General features: G+C 40.8%; 1 protein-coding gene across 3 annotated transcripts in view; it reads left to right on the top strand.

Annotated features, from left to right (window-relative positions):
- Window positions 1–23,643, top strand: part of TBL1X (transducin beta like 1 X-linked) — a 131,287-nt gene that overhangs the window by 72,677 nt on the left and 34,967 nt on the right. For all 3 annotated transcript variants that reach the window (XM_081858737.1, XM_081858736.1, XM_081858735.1), the window contains exon 3: window positions 7,272–7,379. The gene's annotated coding sequence lies outside the window, so the exon portion shown is untranslated. The remainder of the gene's footprint in view (window positions 1–7,271; window positions 7,380–23,643) is intronic.

Here is a 23,643-nt window from a genome sequence, read left to right as displayed (position 1 = left end):
ATAGGTGTTTCTAAAAAGATGCTGTATACAGTGGTACCTCAGGTTACGTACGCTTCAGGTTACAGACTCCGCTAACCCAGAAATAGTGCTTCAGGTTAAGAACTTTGCTTCAGGATGAGAACAGAAATCGTGCTCTGGCGGCGCAGCGGCAGCAGGAAGCCCCATTAGCTAAAGTGGTGCTTCAGGTAAGAACAGTTTCAGGTTAAGAACGGACCTCCGGAATGAATTAAGTACTTAACCCGAGGTACCACTGTACTGGGCGTATGCCAGGCACTCATGACAGTAAGAGGGTCGATAATGGAAAAACATACCACGTAGTAGGTGTTCCTATTACATTTGACTTATTTCCACACAATGTGGTTGTGAATCTGCTGTTGCCTCAGTTGTCCAGTCAACCTAGTGATGTGATTTATCCTTCCCAAGAACAGGCCATGGGCAGATAGACAGTCAGAGGGAGGGTCATCTATGAGAAATTGTTTTTCTTGCATTCCATAGGGACATAAGAAGCTGTCTTACACCAGATCACTATTATCTATATGACGGGCAGTTTTTCTCCAGGGCTTCAGAAAAGGGACATCCCTAGCCTTAGCTGGACATGCCAGGGATCAAACCATGGGCCATTGCATGCAAAACAAATGTTCTACCATTTGCGGCTCTCCCTTCCTTCCTTCCTTCCTTCCTTCCTTCCTTCTTTATTTATTTATTTATTTATTTATTTACTGTGCCCTTCCCTCTTTGCTTTTACTGTCTCCATCAGGTATGGGCAAACTCAGCCCTCCAGATGTTTTGGGACTACAACTCCCATCATCCCTGACCACTGGTCCTGTTAGCTAGGGATGATGGGAATTATAGTCCCAAAACATCTGAAGGGCCGAGTTTGCCTATGCCTGGTCTACATTACTAAGTCTTTACTTCCTTTATGAAAAAGTCAGCTTTCTATGTACCATTTATTATGGCTCCCCTACTTTCCTAGCTTTCCTGTTGTGGCTACTTCTGCTAGTGGAGTACCATATTTTGGGGATTCACTAAAGCTAAGTGATGTGCTGTTCCCATAAGCACTTCTGCAATGCCCCTGATGCTGTAGAACTCATAATCTCAATCTCTCAAGACACACTATAACCCCCTCCCCTCAAATGTACTGCATTGGTAGTGTATCTGAAACTGGAGCAAAACCTTCCCATTATTTGTACTGATTTGCTTTCAGATTGTTTGATTGACATATAGGACGACACACTGGGAGCTGCCTTATACCAAGTCAGATCATTGGTCCATCTAGCTGAGCACTGACTGAAAGAGGCTGTCCAGGGCTTCAGGCAAGAGACATTCCCAGCCCTGGTGATGCTGCAGATAGAATCTGGGGCCTTCTGCATGCAAAGCAGATGCGGTGCAACTGAGCTACAGCCTTTTCCTTTATTGCATTTCTATTGTGCATGTTTAATAGAATATTGTTTTTATTGATTCATTGTGGGGTATGGAAGTTTCTTTACTAGTAATAATAATTTTATTATTTGTAAACCCACCCACCCCCATCTGACTTGTTTGCCCCAGCCACTCTGGGTAGCTTCCAACAAATAGAAATAAAACTTCTCTATACAGGGCTGCCTTCAGATGTCTTCTAAAAGTTACATAGTTACTTATCTCCTTGATATCTGATGGGAGGGTGTTCCTGTGGCAAACTGCTTTATGTCCTTTAGAGATAGAAAAAATATTAGGTATAAAAAAGAATGAATAAATATAAAAATGGGATCCTCTTTCTATCTATATACAGCTGCAGAGGTACCAAAAATGCCTGTGGATTGCTTGGTACACACCATCTCTTAGTTTTATAGACATTTTCTTTCTTACTTACAGTGTGTAGTCCTCTGCAGAAATAGGTGCACTTAAGTTCATGGAAATCAATCGGTCACCAGACTTCTGCCAGCTTGGTTAGCAGATGGGATCGAGTTTCTATAATTACTGTGGATATTGTCTGCATCCATTGAGGAAGAAAAGAAGACTAGAATAAGAAAGGGCAGAGAATGGCGCATTTATGTAATATTCATGAGCACGTTAATTTTCCCCCTTCAATATTGCATGTGCACTGTCTGTGTGAATTCTCTACATATTTTCCCAACTGTGAGCTGAGTATCAAGAAACATACTAGGTTGCATTTGTAGCTGTAAATATATACATTATTTTATTCTGATCTGTACAGCTCTCTAAAAAGCAAGTGTGAGCAAATCTTGGGCCCAAGCAATCTCCCAATAAAACAGATGCTTCCTCTGCTCCAGGCCTGATGTCAGCACTCTGCATGCTTGTGGTCCATGTGTCCCAGTGGTGATGCCTACGTTGGTTTGCCCACTTGGCATTTTCCTCCAAACATTGCTACCTATATATACTGCTGGCTTGGGCCTATGGCAGCAAGGCCACTGGCTTGAAAACTAGTCTTTTTACTGTGGGAGCCTGTACTACCTGGTGCCCAGATGACAGTGGGTTTGCTGATAATAGCAAATTGTCGAGGGCAAGTGTAAAGTGTGGTATGTTGAGGCAAGAAAAATAGGGTCTGAACTGGCAGTGACTGCCTAGGTATGAGTGTGTAGTGTGTCTACTTGAAGATGATGTTGATCGTTACGAGGGAAGTGCCAATAGCATAATGTTATTATACAAATCTTGGTGAGTACTGTGTACAATTCTGGTCTCCACGCCTCAAAATGTCTGTTGTAGAACTCTGAAATGGTCTGTAAAGGTCCATCAAAATTATTGAGGGGCTGGAGCTTCTCTGTGAGAAAAGGTTTGGGGGCTTTTTTTTTTAGTTTAGAAAAATGGTGAGCAAGGCAGGACTTGATAGATAAATATAGGAATCTGCATGGTGGCGGGGAAAGTGGATAGAGAGAAACTTTTCTCCTTCTCTAGAACTTGGGGCTTTCAAGTGATGTTTAATGTTGGAAGCTTCAGGGCAGGCAAAAGAACAAATTTCACACAATGCATAGTTCAACTGTGGAATGTGGTGCCACAATATGTATTGATGCCCACCAACTAAGATGACTGTAAAAGAGGGTTAGATAGATTAATGGAGCATGAAAAAGTAAAGGTAAAAGACCCCTGGACGGTTAAGTCCAGTCAAAGGTGACTGGGGTTGCGGCGCTCATCTTGCTTCAGGCCGAGAGAGCCGGCGTTTGTCCACAGACAGCTTTTCAGGTTGTGTGGCTAGCATGACTAAACTTCTTCTGGCACAACGGAACACTGTAACGGAGACCAGAGTGCACGGAAATGCCATTTATCTTCTGGCCTCAGTGGTACCTATTTATCTACTTGCACTGGTGTGCTTTCAAACTGTTAGGTTGGCAGGAACTGGAACAGAGCAATGGGAGCTCACCTTGTTGTGGGGATTTGTAGCTCCGACCTTTTGATTGGCAAACCCAAGAGGTTCGTGGTTTAGACCACAGAGCCACCTGCGTCCCTTTAATGGAGGATGTTAACCATGATGACTACATTTAGTCTACATATAGTTGGAGACAGTAAGCTTCTGAATACCAGCTGCTGGAAAGCACAGGAGGAGAGAGTGCTGATGCGCTCAGGTCTTTCCTGTAGGCTTCCCACAGGGACCTGTTGCAAACAGCAACATTATCAGAAACGGAAAAAGAAAAAGTGATGTTGGGAAAAGACTGAAAAGCAGGAATGTAAACAGAAGCTTTGTGTGCTAACTTCGAGAAAATGGCCCTTCACCCACACAGCAGAGAAAGAAGCATAGGTGAGGGTAAGAGAAAGAGAAATATAAAAGAACAGGAGAGTTGTAGCATCTCCATAAAGGTGGCAATGATAAACAGATAACGGGGGCCATAAGAAGAACACAAGGGAAAGGGGGCTTGTTGCTGCTCCGTAAGTAATTCGTATTGAAGTAAGATTCAAAAATGAAATCACTTCAATGATAAAACAATAACTGAAAAGCTAAAAAAAGGCATTAAGTATGAAGAGCATAAGTATAAAGGCTGTGCCAAAGGCCCAGTCATCTTCTAAGAAGCACAGATAAAACACCCTATGATTTAGCTACAAGAATATAATTGAAAATAACAAAGGATTCTCATTTGAATTAAAACAGGAGGCGTGGGGGAAAACAGATTGCAAGTGGCCTAGAACAGAACTGGTAGAAATAAGACATGGAAAAAGAATAAAAAGGTCAATAGCTGCCCCTTCCCCCCAAAAAGAAGAGAGGTGGTAATATTATTTTTTTGAAAAAGAGCACCGACTTAAAGGGAAAGAACTGGAAGAAAGAGTGTGCAGTACAGAAGGGAGAATCGATGGGCCAAAAGATTTTTTTCTCCTTTAAAGTGGGAACAAGATCAAGGGAACAGGTGATTTCATATCTGGTAAAGTAACTGGAGAAAAAGAAGGTGTGTCAGATGGTAGGGTAGCACACATTGGTTTCTGGCCTCCAGCTGGTGTTGAAGTTATCCAGGCAGGATGGGATAGGCTGCTGCTGGAGCGAAGGTGTCAAAGTCACCAATACATTTCTTTATGAGGTAATATTTAGCCTGCTAAATTTAGCAGGAAAATGCAGTGCGAGTGAAAACTGGTACAGATACCATGCAGATTTTATCCTGGTTGGTAATGAGTTTCTGGATGGTTATTGGAAGCGGCCATTCCATTGCCATGTGTTCTTGGATGGAAAATCACAATGCAGCTGTGTAATGCTTTGCTCACAGATCTCTTTGTGTGCCTGTCTTCTGGCCTCAAAACATCTTTCTTTCTATTTCTTCTTTTGGAAAACATCGTGGCCTCATTTTTTTCCAGCTTCATGGCATGTTTATGGATGAAAACGCTGCCGTTTGCTACGGACTGTGATATTCATGGAAGAATTGGAGGTTATCCTTTGGGGAACGTTTGTGAATATTAAAGCTGTTCATCATTTTGAAAGAATACAAAACATTCGTTTTGTGAATTTTGCAAATTGGCACACCTCTCCCTGTTTTTAGGAACTGAAATCTGCATCCCCATACAGGTTGGAGAGAGATACAGTGTGTGTGTGTGTGTGTGTGTGTGTGTGTGTGTGTGTGTGTGTTTTTCCCTCCCACTAAACTGAAAATGTCCCAGTTAGCATTAAATCACCTCTGCTGGTGGTTAATGTTCTGAGGGCCCTTCCCTTTCAGGGATGGGCAGCCTGCAGAAAATGCTCTCTATCCGCCCATCTGATTGCTACCTTATTCCCTAATAACTACTTCTGTGTGCCATGAATCAGCTCCTAGGTTTGTATGATCACAAGACATCTTCATGATTTGTTGTATTATCTAGCACTGTACATTTGAAGTGTTTCCAGAACGGCAATTATGTTTTTTTTTTCAGTTGGCAATGGAAGGAAATATAAAAGGTTAATGATGTTCTACTTATGTAAAAGGAGTTGTTGCTTTGTTGTTCCCTCTGAGAATGCTCACACTTATGGGACCAAAATGGACAAAAAGGGAGGTCTCAGCAGATGGCTGGGAAACACCAAGGTTTGCAGAAGTGTGGAAAGTCTTCGGGGGGGGGGCGGGGAATAAACCAAAAACACTCCAATGAGTTCCGCAAGTGCTCAGCTGTGCACAAAACACTGACTTGCTGTTAAAAGAGGAGAAATGGAAAGTCAAGGGGAAGCGGGAAAGGAATATTTAAAAAGGAAGGTGTAGATATAAAAGGGGTAGAAAGAAATAGCCAATTGCTATAGGTAATTTCCTGGTTCTCTGGCTTTTTGTTTCTTTTTCAACTTCCTCAGCCTCACAAATGCGTACCAGAGATACTCTACCACATTTTACTGCACATGCATAGTGTAATGTGAAGTGATTATTTATTTATTTTAAAAGCAATTTAAATAAAATAATAAGTTGTTGAAATATTACAATGATAGAAGATAATAATAATTTATGATAATTTTCCATTAGTTGTGACCTTTTTTTCAGACAATTAAACATGCAGCCACACAATACCTGGCAGATAACCCAGCTGCATCCAACAATTGTATTTATTTCTATTTTTGTTGTTTTTAATAACTTAAGATAACATGCTCTAAAAATAAAAAAGTAATAGAGACTGACTTATTCATACTATTTACTCTGAGATGTGAGCTTATTTTCTATGCCTCAGTGCACACTTGGAACTGAGCCCCTTTAAATTCAGTGGGACTCAACTTTCCTGCAGACAGGCATAGGATTGTACTGCAAGGTTTCTGCACATGTGACTTTAAGACACTTTCAGCAAACCCTTCCATTAAAATAAAAACATTTCATAATGGTGGCATTGAAACTATTATTCAGTGATCAGTTTAATTTCATAATAAAATAAGAAAATAGTTTGAAGAAGTTGGGTTGGTTGCAGGCATCCTTTTTAGCTTATTTTTATTGGTCCTTTTTTGTTGCTCTTCCAGTCTAAATTTTAAGATGAGTGTGGAAAAACCGATGGAGAGTTATGACTACATTCGTAATCCATCTTTCTTCCATCATGGAACTCAAGGCAGTATACATGGGGTTTGGTGTGGTCTCCCATCCAGACACTGATTAGACCCCCCACCTGCTTAGCTTCAGCAAATGGCTGCATTATTTGTTCTCAGACCACACCTGGTCTTATACTGAGTCAGATCACCGATCCATCAATTCCAGAACTTTCCACTCCCAGCAGGACTTGGGTACAGATTATTCCTAAATTTGCTATGTTTGTTTCTCTCAATTGGAAAACCTGGGGATTTAATGTAGGGACTTTTTGGATAGAAAACATGTACTGTAATATTGAGCTGTGGCAGTTTCCTCTTAGATATGAGCTATGGAGCACCTGCAGCACTTTTTCTGCACATACTGGGGTAATAAAAGATGCCCTGGGCTACATCAGTAGCAACACTGTAGTTTTGTGCACTCTAGTATTGTCCTAGTTTCCTGGAGAAGTAACGCTGGTGTAGTAGCGAGGTATCCCGGCCAGGACTCAGAAGGAGTATGCCATACTTCTCAGCTTTACCCAGGTGATGTGGAGCTCAGCTGTTCTCCAACAGCTTCTACACACCTAGTGTAACATAAGAAAGGAACCAGAGTGATCTGGCATGTCTCACAACTTCTCTATGTTCAAGTGTTTGCATACCAGTAGCCATGATGCCTCTTTTTAGCAGAACATATGAATGTACTAGATTATCCCTTAGTTAGGCAGAACACAGGAATGTACTAGGTTATTAGTTAGGCAGTCACATGATGTTGGTGATGGGTAATAAACTGGACATGCATGGTCTTATCTTTCTATACAAACTTGATCTCATTAACCATGGCATCCTCTCGTTCTAGATTTCTCCATTGTCGAATGTAGAGATCTCCATGGTAACTCAAACCCCCAACCTCTTCTCAGCAGCCTGCAAGAAGCAGTTTTCAACAGCTCAGAGGTCTCACGACCAGGTAATTCAAACAATTAAAGAACTGGATATCTATTGGAAATAAAGCAATTTCTACATCTATTCCATAATAAATGAAACATAGCATTTTGATTCCTTATCTAAGTGTTGTACAAATGCTAGATTATAACAATTGCCATTTCTGAGATTATTAGAAAAACAGAAATCACCATAATTGTTTTTAAGTGGCAAGACTAGTGGAGCTGAATAGTTATATTACTGGGATAATCACAAATATTCCACCAATAAATGTTCTTCTTTTGCATCTCCTGCAGCATGGTTGGTGTTAAATAATTGTCATAGTAACCTTCTTGCGGTACGGTACAATACGATACAATACGGGAATAGTTGGGTGCACTCTTCCCACCTTGGATCAAATCTATGCTTCCAGGTGCCATAAGAAAGCTGCAGAGATAGCGCAGGATATTACGCACCCCGGAAATGATCTCTCTCCGCTTCCGCCTTCTGGAAGAAGGTACAGGGTTATAAAGACTAGGACTAGCCGTCTGAGAAACAGTTTCTACCCAAATGCGATTTTGGTTTTAAACGCAGTGTAAGGAGTCTCTATGGGAGTATATTGTATTTAAAAATGGGGTATCAGAGTTTTTAGGGGGCTAACCAGGTTGGGATAGCAGGCTTGTTTGGTTTTGAATGTTTTATGTAGATTTTTCAATTTCGTTGTTCTGTATGGGACAATGACAATAAAGATTATCGTACTCCAGAAAATAAATGGGAAACATGTTTTTCATGGTGCCTAGGAAATATCACAGTTCAAGTGAACTTATGGTTCCTGGTTCACTTATGTATCAACCAGATTTTGATGTTTGTTGTCAAATCTGCCTTTAGACCATAACATTAAGTGGGATTTTCCTGTGTTAACAAGGTAATTCAACTGAAGCCTAAATTAGCTTACACTTTCTTTTTCTTCAGTTAAATACCTTGTTAAAAAACAGATTGATTTGTATAATATGATAAATACCATGTTCTGGTACAATAAATGGGGTGGGGTGGGGTGCGGTGGGAAGGGATTATATTCTAAGTTGCTTTGATCAGAAGATGCCTAGAGAAATTTATAATATATGACATATGAAAGATTGCTGTTTACCATGTCACAGAGAGTTAATGGAGAGATAATTTGCATTTGTGTTCTCCTCAGTTCAAAGTAGGTTATTAAACATTAACACACACACAAAAACCCTTCTGAAAGCTATCCAGGTTCATAAAACTTTCTGCTATTTTGCTAGTTTACTGTATGCTACTTTCAGTACTGATCCAGTACTGAGTCACATGGCAAATGATTTTCTTGAATAACAAGCTAGCACGACATTTATAATAACGATTATGCATGGCCCTCAAGGCAGAGTACCTGAACTCTGTAGCACTACTAAATCAGTAAGCTCAGAATCACTTCAGTGGGTGTAGAGTCATGTTGCAGGATCCCAAACAGGTGCCATTTTGGAATCTGTACCCTTTAAACAACACTATAGACTTGTGTACACAGGACTTCGTTTTCTAAGTCATGGTGTAGCAGGGAGTGCTTATTTATTGATTGTATTTTTAACCCTGGTGATATGCTCTTTAGATGAAAATTATGTATATTGACCTGTTTTCCAAATTATTATTATTTGGATGTTTAGTCACCTTAAGAACACTCCATTTTCTTAAAAACAAAAAGCTACTTCAAGTCAAGTTCACTTCTAATAGTTGTTGGACAAGTATATTTATTTATTTTAATCGTACATGCTTCCTTTTGACCTATTAAAAAAAGATTAAACAATCATTCTAAAACAATAAATATAACCAGATGATGATGATACAGAAAAACATCATCAGCAGACAAAACGCAATAAAACAGGTAACATAATAAAAACAATAAACTGACATAATAAAAGCCATAGATTAGCAACAGAAGCAGTAAGATATTAAAAATGGATAAGAACTGCAGACCATGAACCAGTAATTAGAAAACTTGTAAACCGGGTGGCTTTAACTTGGTGCCTGTATATCGATAACTTGAAGTGTCTCTCTTACATGTCTGAAGAAGGCATTCCATAAATGGAGTTTGATAACCAAAAGGTCTTATCTCCAGTGGCACTTTGCTTAACCACTGAGGGTGACTGACTACACATGAAGAGGGGCCTCATTTGGAGATCAAATATCACACTAACCCCCTCTGTAATGAGAAAACAAGTCCCCATGTCAGTATATTTGTGAAAAACACTTCCGTCTTCCATGAACCAGTGAGACCCAATGCAGTTCCATCTCAAGAAGTTTGAGAGTTGATGTTGTGCAGTTGGGAGCAGCTGCACTGGGGGATTGTGCAGTGCCTTTCGCATGCATTGGATTCACTTGCTGCACTGTTCTAAAAATGAGGGCCCCCACTAACAGAATGGCAGTCACTCTCTGTGTTTGCTCTGTTGGAATTACTCAATAAAACAGCAGTACCTTCACTATATAAAAATAAAATGTCACAGTGTCGTCGTTTTGTTCCTTTTAACCATCAGATAGTTTCGTTCTCGATTTCAGACTTCTTGTGGTTCACATTTTTCATAACACTGTTTCAATAGCTGCCCAGCACACCCACGTTCAAGTAGGCACTTGGAATATAAATAATGTTTGCTCACCAGCTATATATATTTTTTCTATATTGCGTTCCCAGACCAACAAGAGTAACTACAGATGAGTCACTGTGTCTTAATATCTACATTATATGATACCCCATGATCAAGGCTTAGTTTAATATGCCAGATGCCAAATTCCAAATGTTAGACTTGTCTGGAAGTTATGGTTTTGGCATTTACCTCAGGGCATGCTGGCTTTACCCTGCAACAGTTGCATCTCCCTCATGCTACTTCACATTGCTGTACTGCAATCACCTATCGGTAAATTCTCCTTTATGTACGTGTTTCAAATATCATTTTGAGGCTGAGACTCTCAGAGAGGAGCAGGACTACCGGTACTTCCCACCCCCACCCCCGAAACCCACAGACTTCAATGGAAGCTGAATTGGCTAGAGCTGTAAAACATGTTCCCTGAGGAGAATGTAATTGGCAGATTGGCTGTGGCAGGCTTTGCTAGATAGAAGGCCCCCACGTCAAATGGTTTAATGCCCATCTAGGGCTGTACAAAGATCTTGCCAGGGCCCTGGAACCAACAAGATTGCCATTTAGTTCATTGGAAAGGTCCCAGTGTTCAAAGTCTTTGTTTGTTTGTTTGTTTACAAAGAATTTTCCCTCTAATTTAACTGTAGCATCACAGAGGAGAAGAAGAAGAAAGCATTATAGTGAAACCATAGTGATCTCTATTTTATCAAACCTCATATTTATCATACCTGGTGATATCATGGATTCGTTTTGCACTGGTCCCTAAGAAGTGCCATTTCAAAAGCCAAACTGGAAATGGTGCAAATACTGAGTTGAATACCTTGTCACCTTGTGATGTGGCAAATGCATGATAGCGTGCTTGCTTAGTAAATATAAATACTTTGTAAAATACTGTGATACAGGCACAGTTGCTCTTTGCTCCTCGCCCCACATGTGATAAGGATTGTTCTGTCCTAGCTACTAACATTTTCTGTTACTGTGTCATGAAAATGTTCGTCCTGTCTCACTCTTCATCGCTTCAGTGTTCAGCCACCATTTCCAAGCTTGTTCTTTATGGAAGCAATTGTTAGTATCTTGTCATATTGTGAGCATCATAAATAGTGAATGTGTATTAATTTATATTTTATAATATGGTTTGGCTTCAATATAAATATTGAACATTTATTCTAAATTTATTATAAATATTGAATGTAAATATTTACTGTTACTAGTAAAACCATTGTGTGTGTATGGGTTATATCCAAAATTATATACAAAGTAGATCCTTTAATAAATAAGACTTTTAAGTCAGGGATAGGCAAACTCAGCCCTCCAGATGTTTTGGGACTACAATTCCCATCATCCCTGACCACTGGTCCTGTTAGCTAGGGATGATGGAAGTTGTAGTCCCAAAACATCTGGAGGGCCGAGTTTGCCTATGCCTGCTTTAAGTCACTGGTTTCAGTGGATCTACGCTGAGAACGACCAACTCAAATATTAGATGTCACAACTTACCTCAAGGTTCTGTCTTGTTTCCTATGCTTTTTAATATCTACATGAAACCAATAGGTGAGGTCATTCAGAAGTTTGGTCTGAGGTGTCAACAGCATGTAGGTGACACACAGCTCTATCTCGTTCCCATTGACTTGTCCTGGGGAGACAGTAGAAGTAATAAACTGGAGTCAATTCACATTAGGTGGATAGGTGTTAAGAAGCTGAAACTTAATTCAGACAAATCAGAGGCCCTGTTAGTCAAGAACACTGGCAATTCGGATGTGGTGGTTCAACCTATTCTGGATGGGATTGCACTTGTCTTGAAGGAATGGGTTCGTTGCTTGGGAATTTTGCATTTCCTGGATGCTCAGGTGGTGGTGGTGGTTGGTAGGAGTGTTTTATTATTATCATTAGCATCAGCAAATACACTAGCAGTGCCATTTATTAAAGAAGGCAAATTTGGCTTCAGTCACTCATTCTTTGGTTACTTCCAGACTGCATTGTTGCAATGTAGTCTGAGTGGGGCTACTGTTTGAACACAGCCCAAAAGCTTCAGTTGGTCCAAAATATGATGACCAGATGTTTGTCTATAGTTGTTGCAGGTCAGAGCTTATTACTTGGGTCTTATTTCGGCTCCGCTGGCTTTGATGTGTTGGTTCTAGCCTATAAAGCCCCAAATAGCTTAGGGCTGGGTCATCTTAGGGACCACTTGCTCCCATATAAGCCTGCCCAGGAATTGAGATGCTGGTCACCTTGCTGTTGGGGCTATTGTGGAATATCTGACAGGGTCTCTTCAGTGGTAGTGTCGCAACTGTGAAATACTCACCCAATTCAAATTGCCAGATTCCCTTATTGTGACTCTTTTGCCATAAATTGCCTTATTTTTTAAAAAACGAATCTGTGTGAGAAATTGAGGCAAAAAGTCTAACACTTAATGGTGTCTTGTTTAGGCAAAAGGAATCTGGGTCCATGTTATCTCCTGCACCGCTCACCAAGCCTCTGCTTAGACTTTTTTTGGGTAGAGCAAGAGTTGTGCACTGCAGAAGAGAGTGGAGAATACCTTTTCCATGAGCATGCATTGCATATAAATCTGGATGCAGGAAACCCTGGTTTGTTTGTTTGTTTCCCACTCCCCTTCCTCTGCCCACCTGCAATTCTCCTGTATATTTTGCACTCAGTAATGAGAGGCTCCGTTCAGAGATCAATCCATCTGATTATCTAGTTCTTGATCCCTTTGCCCAGAGCATGTCTGCCACCCGCCGTGCTAATTAACAGGTGACACAGTTAGGTTTAAAGGCAAAGAGGACAGCTGCATCTTTATGCCCTCCCCTTACTCTGCAGCTGTCATAAAAGACACACAAGATTCCTCAAGGCCGTATGGCAGATTGAGGACATCAAGGGCAGTTGATATTAACTGTGCCAGTACATACGGGTTAAATGTTTCTAATCGTCCCAAATACTGTATGACATATGGGTTAGCAGAATATTTTTTAAAGCTGTGCTTACATAGTAACATTATTGGTAAATTATATTATTGTATGCTGTGCTTTCTTGGCACGAGATGAGATGGTGAAGACTGGAGCAGGCTTTGCAATTTGGTGCGACTTATAATGATATTCCATTTATTGCTAACAATGAAAAGATAATAAGAGTTAAGCGCTTGCTTTCTGCCTGACATTTGCTTTGCATTTTGGTTACAGCTGCTTTGCGTTTCCTTATTTTGAAGGAGACATGATGCTTTAATTTTTAACTGGATCCATTAACAAATGCATTGAAGTCTAATATGAACCTGACAGGCTCTCAGTTCTGAGGAAAACAGATCGCATGATTGTGGTGATTCCCTTGAGCAGGGTGTATGTGTGTTCTTTAGTGGGTTTACGTTGCCTGTTTCTGAAGCTGTTGTGATGAAAGAACCTGTAGGAGAGAAGGGATACAAATGATAATGTAGTGAAAGGAAGGATGGAGGATTGGTGCCCGAAGTGGGAGGCTTTTGGAAGTTGTGAAAAGAAGTGAAATGGTTATACCAGACACCGTTATGTACACCTGAAATGGAATAATTGCAGATCCAGCCAATATCCCACTGCACTCTGAGCACAATATATGATTGATATGTTTTCCAAGGACAGTTATTGAGGTGTAGTGCATTCTCAAAGGGGTGTGTGTGTGATTTACTTGTTCATTTTTTTAAAAAATGTTTGAAGAGCAGTTTATTAAGCCTTTCCATATCAAACAAAAATAAGCCAAGAAACAATAAAAACTTGGAGCATAAACACCTACACATTTGCTTACATCAACAAATAAAGAACAGAAAAACTCCCACAAATATTCAACCCATGAATCTCTGCAAGTATACAACCCACAAATATACAATACAAAGTAGAGCAATCAGGGAATCGTCATAGAAGTAATCAGCTAGTCAAGCGTAAAGAGAAAGGGGGAAATTCAGCCAGCCTGTAATATCACACCATAAAGCTGCATGGGTTGATGAAGGAAGGCAATCATACCCCTTGACTGACTTAATTGAACAAAATCATTTCTCATAAAACATACTTTGTTCTCCTTGGATTACTGTATGTTGACAAATACGTTTTCCCATAAGGGCCGTTTTCTTCTTAATTTGAAATGCCCAGGGACCTGTTTCTCCCTTGATCTGAACCCATGGCAGTTCTCCCTTTCAAGTACTTTATTGGGCTGTTTTTCATTGCCCCCCCCAAGTTTCAAAACTCAAATGTAAGGGGGAGATGGCCTAGGGAACATTTGCATAGAAGTATGGGTGTTAAGTGGGACGCGGGTGGCGCGCTGTGGTCTAAACCACTGAGCCGTGGGCTTCCCAATCAAAAGGTCGGCAGTTCGAATCCCTGCAATGGGGTGAGCTCCTGTTGCTCGGTCCCAGCTCCTGCCCACCTAGCAGTTCAAAAGCACGCCTGGCGAGAAGGTAAATGGCATTTCCGTGCGCTGCTCTGGTGTCGGTGTTCCATTGTGCCAGAAGCGGCTTAGTCATGCTGGCCACATGACCCGGAAAAACTGTCTGTGGACAGACGCCGGCTCCCTTGGCCTGTAAAGCGAGATGAGCATCGCAACCCCAGAGTCGTTCGCAACTGGACTTAACTGTCAGGGGTCCCTTTACCCTTATGGGTGTTAAGCATGCTACTCACTTGCCATAAGTTTGCACTCCACATTCCTGTTGCTTCAGTATATGGAGGTTTCTTAACACACCTTTTCCAAGGTAACATGGTTGAGAGTTCACCCCTTTTTATGCATAATAATAATAATAATGATACCCCAGCCACTCTGGGCAGCTTTCAGCATATATAAAAACATAATGAAACATTAAAAACAAATTGTGAACTCAAGGGTGCAATTCATAATACTTAAAAGGGCTTATATCTGCAAACTATTTGCGCAAATATCACATTAAGATTTCATGGACTCTACTTGCTCTACCCTTGACATGCCGGATGCTATGGTGGCCCTAATCCAGGAAGCCTTTTTTTTTAGCTTTAAATTTGTCAGCTTTAGTTGCTTTGTAAACCAGATAATTAAAGTATGTGGGCTCAATTCATAAGTGTATGTGAATAGGTTATTGCATGAATGTAGCTACTGTAATTTCCACATATCCATCCACTATAGGAACACTGTCTAAAGCCAGCTTCACAAATAATTGTGTTCTTAGTGCCGCTAATCTTCCTTGTTTATTTTAACTTGAATCGTTTTAAGTCCTAAAGCTATTTTCATATTTCCTTTTCCCCTTGCTCTTGATTACTTAGGATAATGTGTAAATAATTTTTTAAAAAAAAAAACTTTTAAAGTTCAGGGTTTAATTTTTTTAAAGAAAAGAAAAAAGGCTCACTGAAGTTCTTGTGTCTTAGAAAAGTAGGTCACGAAGTAGAATACAACACAATCACACTAATTAAGAGGGCTGTTGTTGTTTTTTCTCAGCAAAGTGCCATGAAGAAAAGATCAATACAGCAAAAACCCTTTTCACTGTGGAGCCAAGGGAATTGGAAAAGATCCACTTGTGCTTTCAGACCTTAAATGCTGGAGGCTGATGTCATTAAGAAAACCAGCTGAGGACTGAAAAGTAAACCAAGCAAACTAATAGGTTTTAAGTGTAGGAGGGGAAGAAAGGGGGTGTATACCAGTAATATCTATGGCAGCATTTCTCAATTCGCTGACATCTAAGGCACCCTATTTTTCTTAAGTAAATTGTACAGTGCAATCCTATGCACACTCAGCACTGCTTAAGTTGGTAGGACTTACTTCTGAGTAAACATGCATAGGATTGCCCTTTAGACACACTCCACTCTTCTATGAGCAATGGAAAGTTCACTTGAAGAGTGTGTAGATAGATGAACTATTTAACCTTTGATGAACCGCCCAGTTTGAAGGATATATCTCTTCCTTGTGGTACTTTCCCAATGTTTCTCCTGCCCCCCTTCCACCCTCTGCTTTCCCACCTGTGTATTGTATTGCATTTATGGGTCACCAATTCATATCTCCCTTCTACACCTCCACTGGCTACTCAAAGGCTGTCTACTTGGGCAGACGTTGGTCTTAAATGGCGGAATATAAATCAATCATACCATACTTTGAGCAAACTTATGTCACTTATCTGGGAAACACCTGTGGGTTGCAAAGGGTACTAGGGCAGGGCTAGTCAAAGCGGTGGTCCACAGACCACGGTTCATCCGTAAGACATCAGCTGCTGATCCCTGGTGACTCCACCACAGCCCAGGTTTGGCGGGATGCTTCAGAGACCAATTGCGGCTCTGCCACATCAGGTAGTTTGAGAAGCACTGTTCTAAAGCACAGAGGCGATCTGTGCATTTGTTGCCTTGCACAAGCTGTGGTCCCCATAAGGGACAGCTGCATATTCCTGCATTGCAGGGGGTTGGTCTAGAATGATCCTCATGATCCCTTCCAACTCTATGATACTATGACAAGGGGAAGACTATGACCAGGTGACCTTTGCACCTGCTCTGACTGCTGCCCAGGTGCTTGCTGTTAATAGGCAACTTCAAAGCTCCTGCTCTCTCTCCTTGTGGTTCTTTATCTTTAAACAAGGATGTGGACCAGAGTGTTCTTCCAACAAACAAAAGTCTCCTTTGGCGTAAGGGGTTGTCTTCTGTAAAGAAGAAGACACTTTACCCATTACGATGATGGGGGAAAGTAGGCTAAATTGTAGATCATGCTCCAGGATATTATATGAAAAATAATTTACCCAGACCTATTGCCCAGACCTTGTGGGATTTTCTGGAGTGAGGGCCTTCTCTGGAACTGATAGTGTGCTAGTGCAGTTATAGTTGAAAAGCAGGGATGTCTGCTTCTGCATATGCTCTCTCAAGACCCAACGGTCCCAGATTTTTTTGTGCCTAGGCAGAAACGGGGAGTGGACAGGTGGTGAGAGGGACAAATGCCTTATTAAGCTGGGACATTGATTCCAGGGACAATATATCAGCCCTTACTGTTGGTAGAGTTCTCTCTCTCACACACACACACACACACCCACACACCCACACACACCCACACACCACCTAGCTACTGTATTTTATCTTCAAACTATGAAGAATGTAAGAGAAATTGACTGGTTTGAGAATTCATTGTTTTGCAGTGAAACCCCCCCCCCCAAAAAAAGCCAGAAAAATGAAGCTTTAAAATGAATTGGTCTATTTATAAGAGCTTTGCAGCTGTGTTGGTCTGTCAGCATAAAGCAAATTCCAAACATTGACAGGCAGATCAACCAAAAAGTTACAAAATCATCAACAAGATTTAGCTGGTGAGCTAAGGCAGTGAATGTCTGTTGAATTTCAGTGGCTGTTCTCTTTGAGTAGGAGTTGGCTACCAATTTAATTGTGTGTTTGCTCTGAAGCATGGTGTTGTTGCTTATTGTTATTTATTCAGTAAGCGACTTACAACCCAGTAAGGTGTAATTTTGAAATCGCAGAAAAAACAATTTCGTAATTAAAATTAATTAAAAAACGTTTCCTGCATGACTTAAGAGAAGAAGAAGAGTTTGGATTTGATATCCCGCTTTATCACACCCAAAGGAGTCTCAAAGCGGCTAACCTTCTCCTTTCCCTTCCTCCCCCACAACAAACACTCTGTGAGGTGAGTGGGGCTGAGAGACTTCAAAGAAGTGTGACTGGCCCAAGGTCACCCAGCAGCTGCATGTGGAGGAGCGGAGACGCGAACCCGGTTCCCCAGATTACGAGTCTACCGCTCTTAACCACTACACCACACTGGCACCACAGAGGCTGTTTATATGGGACTGGATCACTGTAAGCATGTAAGAGGGGGCTTGCAAGTTTGTCCTGCCTTCAAAAACTATTCCTGATCCTGCATGCAAACAACAACATTGTAGGCATGCAGTGCTCTTCTTGAGAATGCTACCCAGCTATGCCATTTCCCAGGATACTCCATTCCACTACCACCATCCTGGTTTTCTGTACTTCCCCTGCAAAATAGTCAGTATCCCATGCTCACTAACAATGAGTCAGTCCTCATTGGGTTGTTTGGGGGATCTTCCTGTCTCAAAATCTGATAATTCCCCCCCCCCCCGGGTTTTTTGCACTTCCAGAAACCTTAGGGTTCTCTCCCCGTCTCCATACCTGATCATACCTCCAAATTGTTTGTGGTTGTGCCATTATAGCTCCATAAAAATCTGTTCTGGGAAAGTGAATTTGCTGTTAGTAGATCGTGTATATAGTATATAATGCAGGAACTTTTTTTTGTCACTTGGTGGGTAAAACATTTTTTGTGTGCTTCAATAGAAATTGGAAAGTGTGCGAGGGGCATACGTGAGGGGTTGCAAAGAGAAGACTGGTAGTTTATTTGCATCTTTTCTTCAATAAATGGACTTCTGTTCCTTACGTGTATAAGACATCAATGTGATTCTTTGTCCTGTGATGCTTAATCTTGGAATGGCATAGAACACACTTCTCAGCAGTGTTGCAGCTGCACAGTTACCGCAAAAAAAAAGAGAGAATTGTGGTTTTCTTTTTATTCCACTTAAAAGATTTGGACAGGTAATTTGAGTACACGGGTCCTCCTGTTGTCCTTAATTTTTGAAATTTTAATTAACTGGAACAATTTAAAATACCAAAACATGGCTATAGTTCTACACTGGATTGCAGTAAAGCACTAGCTTGAAGTGCCTGTGATTCTTTAGTAACTTCAAGATGTAAAATATTGAGTCCTGTGTTCCCAGGACTATATGGTAATGCTGTTCCTTTTTGCATTTATTTATTCCATAGGCTCAGGGTACCTAACAATATTTTCAAAATGAAACTATTGGTAAAATAATCCAGTGCTAAAAAACAACCTGCCACCAAACATCTGGCCTATATAAAAATAAAGATGTCCTACATCACCTCCAGAAAGCGATCAGGAAAATGTGTAACATCTGGTGATTCTATAAATAGGGCACAGCTTGAAAATGCAGGGCTTAAAAGGATTTTAGGGGAGATAGAATTCTGGGTTGTTGTTGTTGTTGTTTTCAAATAAGACTTTTACAAAACTTGCTTTAGGAGCCCAGTATACTGTATGGTTGATAATGGAGTGTGTGGATTGGATCCAGATCTTGTCGTGCTTAGGATAGACCTATTGAACCAATGTAGGCAGTGTTTTTTTCTACTCAGAGTTGACCTGTTGAAGTTAATATACATTACTAACTTAGCCTCATTAATTTTGGTGGGCCACTACTCTTTGAGTACAACTGAGCTGGATATAACTCAGTGGGACTTTAAATGTTTAAATTAAGTTTCATTTATTTCAGTGGGTCTACTCTAAGCGTTATGAAGTCCAGATCCATCCCAGTGTGCTTGAGAAAGAGGTGAACAAATATAAGAATGAAAACGATGTCTTGCTGTGCAGTGTTCATGTGCTTAAGAAGCAAAGTACTGGCTCAGTGATGCTTACCATCTTCTGTAGCCAAATGATTCAAAGTAGAATTCAGACGAATAAAGATGATCAATGTTTTTGGAGAAGCAAAATCAGAATGCATTTCAACAAACTCCCTAACTTGTGCACTCTTAATCTTTCTCCTGATTTTGTCGGAAGAGTCTTACGAATTTGTTTTTGTTGAGCAACTCTTCCTCTAGAGTCCTGAAGCTGTAATTTTTATTTTGAATAATTTTTATTAAGTTTAAATTTTTTACCATAGTCACAATCCATTCTTATCATCACCTGAAACTTTGCTCATCCTGAGCCTTTACCCCCCCCCCGGGCTTTCATAAATATTCACTTTCATCTTAGCATTTCTATATCAACTTATTTACCTTCTTTCTATACTTATAAAATTTGCCTTGATAATTGCTAACCAGTTCCAAAAATTAACATTACAAAATATTTTAACTCAAACCTGCACACGTTTTCAAATGTTTACAGTGTTCTCTCATATATTGTATAAATTTACTCCAGTCCTTTTCAAACAGCTCGTCGTGCTGGTTTCGGATCTTCCCCATCAGCTTTGCCAGTTCTGCATATTCAATCAGTCCTGAGGCCGTAATTTTGCAGAACTGATAACTTCAGCATTGTCCACTAAACTGAGTTTGCTCTAGCAATTCAAAGACAGATTAAGCATTTGTGATTTAAAATGGGTTTGTTTTATCATTTGGGCACAATTACTTTGTCCATCTTACTGCAGGAGGCTCCCCACAATTCCTTTATAATCAGAATAGCAGCTTCTTAAGGGGGAATAGATTTTTTGCTCCTGAACAATTATTAGTCAGATGCAGGGAGCTAGTTAGTGATTTATGATGTGTGCTATCCCAGGTGTTGGCAGAAGGTATAAAGCAATCCACCATTGGACTACTGTTTGATTTCAAGTGAACCGCCTAATACCTGCTAGTTACTGGGTTTCTTGCAAAGAGTACTAAAGGAAGAGAACTTTGATTTGATCTAGCAAATCACTTCTTACAATGTTTAATCAAGATTGCATACTTAGGCTTCATTCAGACACCTTCTTCTCTGATTCTTCAGTTCTAGAATCATAGAGTTGGAAAGCACAGTGGTACCTCAAGTTAAGAACTTAATTCGTTCTGGAGGTCTGTTCTTAACCTGAAACTGTTCTTAACCTGAAGCACCACTTTAGCTAATGGGGCCTCCTGCTGCTGCTGTGCTGCTGCCGTGCGATTTCTGTTCTCATCCTGAAGCAAAGTTTTTAAGCCGAAGTATTATTTCTGGGTTAGCGGAGTCTGTAACCTGAAGCGTCTGTAACCTGAAGCATCTGTAACCCGAGGTACCACTGTACCTTGAGGAGCATCTAGTCCAACCCCCTGAGATGCAGGAATATGCAGCTGTCCCATACAAGGATTGAACCCACAGGCTTGGCATTGTCAGTACAGTGGTGCCCCGCAAGACGAACGCCTCGCAAGGCGGAAAACCCGCTAGACGAAAGGGTTTTCCGTTTTGGAGACGCTTCGCAAAACGAATTTCCTTATGGGCTTGCTTCGCAAGACGAAAATGTCTTGCGAGTTCCTGCGGGGGTTTTTTTCCTTCCCCCCCTTTTCCTAAGCCCTAAGCCGCTTATCAGCTGATCCGCTAAAAGCCGCTAAACCGCTAATAGCGCTAATCCGCTAAGCTGTCAATGGGCTTGCTTCGCAAGACGAAAAAACCGCTATACGAAGAGCCTCACGGAACGGATTAATTTCGTCTTGCGAGGCACCACTGTACCATGTTCTAACCAACAGAGCTATCCATGGTTTAAAGATCAGGAATTAACTCTGTTCTCTTCTCTTCTCTCTCTCTGCTCCTTGCCAAATCACACACTTTACTTAGTAGAATACAGTGGCACCTTGGTTTTTGAGCATCCTGGAAGCCAAACGTTTCGGTTTTCAAATGCCAAAAACCCGGAAGTAAATGCTTCCATTTTCAAACGTGCCTCGGAAGTTGGAACGGCTTCCGCTGAGTCCCCCCCCCCCATTTTTTTCATTGAAATTGCCCTTTGTGTCTTGGTTTTCGAATGTTTCGGAAGTTGAAGTTGAACAGTCTTCCGGAACGGATTGCGTTCGAAAACCAAGGTACCACTGTACTTTCTAGTTTGATCAAATCACAGTTTGCAGCTACATCCGAACTGGCAAATTGTGATTTGAGTGAGTCCTCCAAACCGGTAAATTGCAAGCTCGGGCCTTGTTCCCAGTAATCCTAGCCAAGGTTTTTGTCCTTCCTCTGCAAATTTAAAGCATACCAGGAGGCTATGCTATAACAGCGGAAGCAAAGGTACACTATACAAAACTAAACTCAGACATGCTTGCTTAAAGTACGACGCACGTAAAGGAAAAGGACTGTTTAAATGCAAAGCATTAGATGCGAGATTACTGTCCGCACAGATGCATGACGTGTCCATTATAGAAAATAAAAGATGGCCTTGGAATGCACAGGGAGCCTGTTCGCGTGATCTGTGTGAACATGTGATTTCCTGGAAAGGAGCTTGCAGCTGTTTTGCTTGTCCCTTTTGTTGCCATGCTGCACTGAGTGTGATCAGGAACTGGTGATTAAGCTCTCTCTTCCTTAGCCACATACTGTAGCTAAGAAATAAACTACGAGCCTGGGTTTGGATGACCTGTTCAGCCACTGCACAACTTGGTATTGTACAACAGCAAAACCAACCAAGAAGGAGCTAAACAGCTGAGATCTCCCTGGGAGACTGCACATTCATACTTAGGCACAGCTTACCTTCACATGATGGCATGTGAGCCACCCTCTGTTTCCTTCATCCTTCTTGTTGTCTGTGTTTGGTTGGTCCCGTGGCACCTGCAGAAGTGTAGATGGAAGGAACAAACAACAAAAAAGCCTTGTTTTTTAGCATTGCATAGTAACAGTGTGTATGAAGATGCAAAGTGGTTTATTTATGCCAAGTAAATTCTTGTTTACTGTCTTCAGGACAAAATGTATTAATGCATACAGAGATGTAGGTGTTTGGAATGCTAATGCAAACGGAGAAAAAAAGTCGCTGTTTTGAAGGAGGATGTAGGTTATTTATTATTTGTGTACTTAAGCGGTTTTATAGACACAATGATTTTCCTTTGGCTTCTAATCTAATTAATAAAGGGATTCTAATCAAGATAAAAAGAACCATCGATCATGTAAATAAATATTGTTACTAATAGCTATATTTGGATTATTACTAAGAGCTATATTCTTGGTGCCGACGTTAATATATTTTTCAGTGACGGGCAAAAGCTGTCTTCTCCCAGGCATTTTTCTGCTGCCTTATGTCTGTTTTGGTTATGATATAGGTATTGGGCTTTGGGGGTGGAGGCGGTGGTGTATTCTTAGAAATGCATCCACTAATTGTCAGTGCAGTTATATGGCTGTTTTAATTTTGCATATTTTATATTGCTGTAGTTTCGTATTGTAAATGGCCTTGAGTCTATTTTTAGAGGTAAGTGCCTAAGAACATACATACATACATACATACATACATACATACATACATAACATTTAGCCCTTTAAAATATACAGTGGTGCCTCGCAAGACGAAAATAATCCGTTCCGCAAGTCTCTTCGTCTAGCGGTTTTTTCGTCTTGCGAAGCACGGCCATTAGCGGCTTAGCGGATTAGCGCTATTAGCAGCTTAGCGGCTATTAAACACTTAGCGGCTATTAGCGGATTAGCGGCTTAGAAAAAGGAAAAAAAGGGGGGGAAACTCGCAAGAACTCGCAAGACGTTTTCGTCTTGCAAAGCAACCCCATAGGGAAATTCGTCTTGCGAAGCACCTCGAAAAACGGAAAACCCTTTCGTCTAGCGAGTTTTCCATCTTGCGAGGCATTCGTCTTGCGGGGCACCACTGTATCTTGGTTATAGAATTCACACCACTTTGGCCAGTTCTAATGTAACATGTCTGCATCCATAGAATGGCTGTTATTGATACTTTTTGATATTTTATTTATTGTTTGTTTATTGTTTATGACTCATTTTGTTATGTTTGTAATTACATATATATATATTTCATGTTGTAAGCCTTGAGCATGGATTTAACTATGGAAGGGTGACATACAAAGAAAATGATGTATGTATTATGTACTGTCAAGAGCTCTGAGAGGAGTGGCTTTTTGAGCTATGCTCAGTCAAGGTGTCATTCAATGATCTCATATTCATAAAAACTTTTCAATAAATATGTTTGAACTCTGTCATAAATTAGAACCAAGCAGGCGGAGATTAAACAAACATGGCAGAAATTACTCAGAAAAT

The sequence above is a fragment of the Podarcis erhardii genome (assembly GCF_964252035.2).
Source record: "Podarcis erhardii genome assembly, chromosome: 4".
Lineage (NCBI taxonomy): Eukaryota > Metazoa > Chordata > Lepidosauria > Squamata > Lacertidae > Podarcis > Podarcis erhardii.
The sequence above is the reverse complement of the archived record's forward strand: the minus strand, read 5'-3'. Positions and strand labels throughout refer to the sequence as shown.